This window comes from Adiantum capillus-veneris, chromosome 15, assembly GCF_014529385.1.
Source record: "Adiantum capillus-veneris isolate H3 chromosome 15, ASM1452938v2, whole genome shotgun sequence".
NCBI classification, from domain to species: Eukaryota; Viridiplantae; Streptophyta; class Polypodiopsida; order Polypodiales; family Pteridaceae; genus Adiantum; species Adiantum capillus-veneris.
Genome location: NC_140945.1, coordinates 10,237,062 through 10,244,508, shown reverse-complemented (window position 1 = coordinate 10,244,508; position 7,447 = coordinate 10,237,062).

Sequence of the window (7,447 nt, the reverse complement as noted above, 5' to 3'; positions counted from 1 at the left end):
TTGTTGACCTTGAGATCTTGAGAAATACACTCATTGTAGGGAGCCTTCTTACTCTTCTCACATGTCTTATTTTTTAAGGGAAGAGAATATCTTGGTAGCACCATGGAGTGGATGACTTTTGAGATTGTATTTGGCTCTTGTGCATTAATATATGTAAGTATATCCTCACAAATCCTTGCACAATATTTTTTTCTTTTGATGTGAGAAGTCTAATCTTTTGAAGACAATGGTTTTGAGATGGCAATTCCAAAACTTGTCTACATACTTTTGAATTGACTCTCCCTTCTCGAGCACTGTGCCAAGCCGTAACTGCATCATTTTTGGCTTTATCGATTAAGAATTGCCATAAAATAGCAATTCTACATTCCTTTTAAATGTTTGGCTTGGTTCCTTCTCGAGCTTAAGACCGTGCCAAGCCGTAACTACATCATTTTTGGATTTGTCGGTTAAGAATGTAGAATTTCCATAAAATAGAAATTCTACATTCTTTTCAAGTCTTTGGCTTGGTCCCTGGAGTTTGCATCCTAGCTCACCATTGATGATCGAACTTTTGGAGGTACATGGCTAGATGGTGTAGCTTGGATTCCTCAGTAAATATCTCGTCTCCAAAGGTGGCATCAAACTATTGGATGACGTTGAGCATCAAAAGAAGAAAGGTAATGCTCTTGCACCCTTCTTTGAACTTTTGAAGTTTGTGTGCTTGCTTGCATGATATGTTATTTTGCATCATCGTGAAGGATGTTTCATCGCATTTGACATACTAGCTTCATGAGAGCTAGCTTCTTAGGAGTGGAAAGAAAGAGGACTTGTTGATTGTGAGGGAGATGTTCTCCTCCTTTGATGGAAGTGACCTCTTTCAGTCTCTCACTCTTTGAAGAAGAACCTTTGCTTGAGGGAGACCTTTGCCTCTATGTGGTTCGGCTATGAGAGCGATTAGTATGTCATTCTTGAGATGTTGGTCTCTCTCATTCAACAAGCCACTCAACATGCTCACTCCCTTGTTGAAAACCTTGTCCTCAAGGAGGAGTCCTTGTGATAAGAACCATGTCATGTGCAAACATCAACTCTTGCACCATGGGTCTTGATTGGGATTATGTTGTGCCTCATGCAACCTTTCTACTAAATACTTTGTTGCATGCTTGTGTCAAATATTCATTTTTCTTAAAATTGATTTCATACCAATTAATCTCATTAGGTGGATTATTCTACATGGTTATCTTTAAATACCTTATGTATTTTCTTTCTCTCTCTTTTCTGTGATCAAGTAGCACAAAAAGCTATAAGAAAGAGTACTACTACCAAAGAGTATATGTTAGGATTGTTCTCTACCTTGTGTAAGAGAGAAAAACCTTAATGTTCTAATACCAATACCAATGAAACCTTAATTAGCTTTAGCTTGCTTTATGCATAAACTAATCGCAGCATAGGTTACCTTTTTAAGTGCATAAGCAAGCATCATTTCCACATACATATTCAAACTAGCATGCTCATAACCAAAATAAAGGAGAAGATTATTATTATGAGAGGGCACAAGACTAAGGGCTCCACGGAGTTAATAAGGTCGACCCCCCTCTCAAAAGGCTCTTCGTTACTCATGCTCTTCAAGCTCTTTACAACAAAGAGGATTAATTTTGATGCCACACTCAAGTTCTCAGTATACTCTTATGCATCAGTGTGTTATGCTTTGGTTGTATCTTTATGTACGACGAACCCTTGTCATTTGATGAAGTAAAAATTCAAAAAATTGGTTGGTTGCAATGCAGTCTAACTATGATGTCCACTCTTTTGCGCATAAGGTGCCATCGACCCCCTTTTGCCTTCTCTATGATGACTTGCTTCAGAAATGACACACCTTTCACTGCCATTTGTCACCAATTTAGTGTTCCTCCACTTTTGAACTCATACACAAAGGTTTCAACTCATTCCTTGTGCACATAACCCTCTTATCAACCCCCAGATTTGATTACCTCCTAGTCCAATTCCGTTATTCTCAATGTTCATAGTCCATTTCCATTACATCTTCCTTCCAAGCGCTTCAAGAAAGAGAGAGGCAACACCAACAACAATCCAAGGCCCAAAAGTTCAATGTGTCTCCGACTAAATTCTCATTGGACCCCTTTAGAGGTGAACCAATAGGCTAGAGGTACTACATGAGGGAAGCATGTGTAGGTGCTTGACATGTGTCCTAATTACCTCTTGAGTCTTGGGCTTGCCTTGAGAGTGTGTGTGTGTGTGTGTGTGTGTGTGTTCTCTCTCATGTCCCTAGTTTTAGGGCTTGCCCCCTACTTTGTAGGGATCATGTTGACTTTGGAACACCACAAGCCGCTCAAGAACCTTAGTCATGAAGCACCTCAAGAAACTTAGTCATAAAGCATGACAAGCACCTCAAGCACCTTAGTCATCAAGTACGACAAGCACCTCAAGCTTGGGCAGGGTTCCCACCTCTAGCTCAACCTGCCTAAGGTCCTAGGTCTAAGGACTTTTAAACTAACCTTTGGAGGTCTTTAATGAAGCTAACCCTAAGGTCTTTCAAGCTCCATTATCTAGCATTGCTCTTTGACAAACCATCTCTCATTTGGACCCATTGACTTTGGTCTCGTGCTGAGATAGATATACAAGCACATGTCTATATTTTAACTCTTGTTGCCATTTATTCTCCCATCATTAAAACGATCAGTTTAATATGAGGAAATCATTTGTGCTAGTTAGATATTAGATTTTATGACATTACCTCTCTCTTGAAATCATAGTCGTCCTTGACCATGAGGTAGAGGAGATAAAGCCTTAGTCTATGTTTCTTAGCGGGTAGAGGATCCCTTTTTACCCTACGACATCATTCCAAGATAGATGACTAATCCATTTGTGGCTTGGGAGACTTAGCTGCTGCAAGCATGTAGAGTGACAAATTCTACTTGGTGTTTGAGAGACATTGTCATCACAAACATTATTCTAAGCATACATACTACTTAAATTTGTGCACAATAAAGAGAACTAGTACTATAAGATAAAAACATTGATCATTTAAAAGAAACATTTACATTTGCTTACTCTAATGTAGCATTGACAAGGTTCATACTATCCTTAAGCTATGTTCCTTGCATCCATCTAGCATCTTTAAAAGGATAATTTTTGAACTTAATAAGATACCATCAGATAATCCTACCATGTCTTAGTACCTTGTCTTCATGTCGAAGAATCGATTCGGACTGAAGCACCTCCTCTTGGTCTTTGATCTCGGACAGGTCCTCAATCTCCTTTGTAAGGCCTAAGTAGGCTCACATGGAAAGTGAGCCAATGGTTGGGCAACTTCAGTTGATAGGCCATCTCATTGATTGGTTTTAGAATTTGAAAAGGACCATAGTATCTTTTTGCTAATTTAGAATAATACTTTTGGTGGCCTGTAGGATATTTGCTCATAGTCTACCTCAATTGAGCCTTGGGAAATTTGAGTAGGACCCAATCATTTTCTTTAAAAGCTAAGGCCCTTCTATGCTTGTTAGTAGCATCCTTTTTCCTTTGCAAGATGGATGTAGCGTCCTTAATATTTTGGAAAGATTCTTGTAGGTCTCGGCTATACTCATCGGCAACGATCTTCCCATGTACTTTAAGTAGTAAGGGACTTTTAGGTCTTCCTTCAATGATTTTGAAAGGTGCCTTCCCCATAGTAGTATGGATAGTGTTATTGTATGCATACTCTACAAGTGGTAGATACTTCTCCCATTGTGAGCGTTGATCTACTTCTGTAACATAAGTCTTTAGTAGATCGAGAATCATAAGGTTAACTATCTCACTTTGGCCATCCATTTGTGGATGATAGGCCAAAGAGAAATTCAACCTTGTACCTAGATTTTCATAGAGACCTTTCCAAAAATTATTGGTTATTCTAGGATCTCTATCTGACACGATGGAATTCTACAGTGTTTGAAAATCTGGGATATGAAGAGGATTGCCATTTGGTGTGCCTTAATAGTCTTTTTGACAGGGATAAAGTGTCCTTGCTTGCTAAACCTGTCGACTACTGTCCAGATTCCCGTATTCCCATGGATAGACTTGGACAATTCAAAGATAAAATCCATGGATATACTCTCCCATGGTGAATTAGGGCTTGATAATGGTTGGAGTAATCTAGGTTGTTTCTCTCTATCATACTTGGTCTTTTGGCATACCACACATTTGGAAACATACTCTCGTATGTTCACCTTCATGGTGGGCCAATAAAAATATGTCTCTACTCCTCAAAGAGTAGGTTGAATCCCTCTATGCCCCGCATAGGGAGGAGCATGGGATTCATACATCACTTTCTCACGAAGGGAGTGAGTAACACATAGCCTGTTGCCATGGAGAAGATAACCATCCTGCAAGGTGAATGCTTCCTCTTTCTTCCCTAAGGCAAGGGATGACATTATGTCTTTAAAATTAGGGTCAGTACCGTTCTCATCTATCATGGAAGATAGATCATTGTGAGTTACTATAGACACCGCATTTGCCATCAGTCATTGTGATAGTGCATCGGCCACTTGATTATGCCTACTAGCAATATGAAAATTGAATTTCAAAAGAAAATTTGCCCACCTCATTTGTTTGCAGAGCGTTTGGTTTGCATCATGAAGTACTTAAGACTTTGGTGGTCCATTCGTAGGTTGAATGGAGTCCTCAATAGATAGTGCTTCCAAGTGTTGAGGGCATGTAGGAAAGCTAGTAGCTCCTCCTCGTAGATGCCCAATGCTCGCTTGTTGGAATTGAGTCTTTGACTCTCATATGCTATGACATGCCCTTCTTGAAGCAAAATTGCTCCAAGGCAATCTCCACAAGCATCACATTGGACCTCGAATGGTTTTGAGAGATCTGATAGTGTAAGTACTGGTTGAGAAGTAAGCTTTTCAAAAGCACTTTTGTCTTTAGCAGTCCATATGTACTTAACATTTTTCTTGGTCAAGTCATGTAGTGGTCCTGCTATTTGAGAGAATTTAGATGTGAAGCGTCTATAATATGCACATATACCAGTAAATGTTCATAGCTCATGTAGATTCCCTGGGTTAGGCCATCCTTTTATTACCTCAAGCTAGGTTGGATCCATATGGATACCATCTCGAGAGATAATATGACCTAAGTATCGAATCTCTTGGAGGAAAAAATCACTCTTCTTTTGGTTAATGAAAAGTTTATTCTCCCACATAGCTTGTATGAAAGCCCTCTCCAATAAATGTTCTAAGCCCTTCCTCTTCCATTTTGCAAAGCTAGAGGGGTATTAGTGTTTAGGGACTCTCCAAGCACTAGTGTCTGCATCTTTTACAAGAGCACAATAGCTCTCAAAGTGATATGTTGTAATTTTATGTTGTGCGGGGATGCATTACTTTGACGAGAGAGAGAGAGAGAGAGAGAGAGAGAGAGAGAGAGAGAGAGAGAGAGAGAGAGAGAGAGAGAGAGAGAGAGAGAGAGAGAGAGAGTATCCCTTTTTGGTTTGAAGCAGCTCTTCACCTAGGGTGAAGTCATTCTTCACAGGGAATACAACCACCCTCTTTGCTTTGTATAAATATTCTCTTGCTTCAAAGTTGAGGAGATCGTGCTACTACTATAGGAATCTACTCCTAATAGGAGCTCTGCAAAATTTTCTTGTAAACCAATGCATGGAAAGAGATTCAAGCCTTTGGGAATAAATCTGTGGGAAAGGCCTCTTGGGCTTGAGAGACTAGGGGACTTTGGGCTTTTGATGAATTCAAAAGAAGGGAGTTGGCCAAGGGACACATGTCAAAAGAAGGGTGCAAACTTAAAAAATAACATATTTGAGCTTTGGCACACATGTCATGTCTGCCAGTGCAGTTGAAAAAAAGGCCACACCATGAGTAACTCCCATAGTAGACACAAAAGTCCGTACAACACAACTTGGTGCTTTGTCTGAAGTCCACTCATGAGCCCACACCAAAAATAGTATGTGCGGTTCCCCTTGAACAAACAACCCTCTTCAAAAAAGTGGTCAATCGTGTAAACCAAGCCACCAACTTTGTTTCCCTGTCAGAGTTTCTCATCTATAGGGTATTATTTGATTGTATGCATTTCTTTGCTCTCTAGACTGTATACAATCGAGAAAGCAAAGAAATGCTCTTGTAACATTCAAATGGCTTTCAATTTGGGAGGTTAGGGGGTGCTAGTTTAGAAGCTTACAATAGATGGTTTAAGCTCATGCATTTAATCCATCCAAAAACAAAAAGGAATTTTACAAAAACCTTTTCACTAATAATCAATGTGAGTAGTGGTACACACGTGTGTACAGATCTCATCACACAATGGGTGATTAGTGAGAGTAAATGAAAAATGCAACCTAAATGTGATGCAAATGAAGTTGGTTCAATCACAACGATGAGAGAAGGATGCCATTGTAATCTAGCATAGAGAAATGCCTAGGGCCTAAGAGATTAAGGGATGCTAACCTTGTGCAAGATCAAATACCATATGATAAGTTTAGGGAAGGTAGTTTAGAGAACCATTCAAGGCATTGGGAGGGCATTGGCATGGTAAATAACACTTGAGTACACAAATGAAAGTAGAGCAGAATGTAGACATAGACTTGCTTGATTGAGTAAGCTAAAGTGTGTGTAAAGAGTCTTATTATATAGAGCTAGTGTAGCATCTCATATGTCACCATGTATGACATCACATAGAGGCCCCAAATCAGCCCAACTAAAATTGCAAACTCGTGGTGACCTTTTAAGGCACTATAGGAGCCACTTAACTATCTCTAGGTGAGTCCACACCTTCTAGTAATGACTCCCATGGGTACCCACACCCACTTGGTGCCCTTTCCACATGTTACCACATGATTCTATGCCACCTATGCATCCCAATAGACAAGAGGTGTTACACATAAGCATAGTATAAAGCCAAAACCCTAGCACCTCACACACCTTCTTTCTTGGAATCTACAACCTCAAATAAATCTTTGCATAATCCATTTGCATTTTGATAGGGTAAGCCCAACTTGTGGCACCATATGGAAAAGACCTCTAGCCACCCAGGAAAAGATAAATAATGAGATGGTCCAATAGCAAGAGGATGCAACCTCTCTAGCCAACGATTGTAAAGCACTAAGCCTACTTAAGAGGATATTATCTAATCAATCAATTGCACTTTGAGCTATCATCATTGTGTCTATATTCTCTCTCTATGCTCTACACTTGGTTTACCCTAACCCTAAAAGTTAGAGCAACCCAACTTATCAAAAAGTGAGCATCGATTTTGATTTCAAGTAACTAGAAAAGTCCATTGCAAAAAGATATCCTAGTAGGAAGAACGATTAGTTAGGCAACAAAATCTTGTAAAAATAATACAACCAAAGCATACATCACAATTAGAACCAGTTTGTAAAAATAGAGTAACAACCAGATTGTACATTAGAGTAGCAACTAAATTGTATAACAAGAATAGAAACCATGTCAGCAAACTATTTATT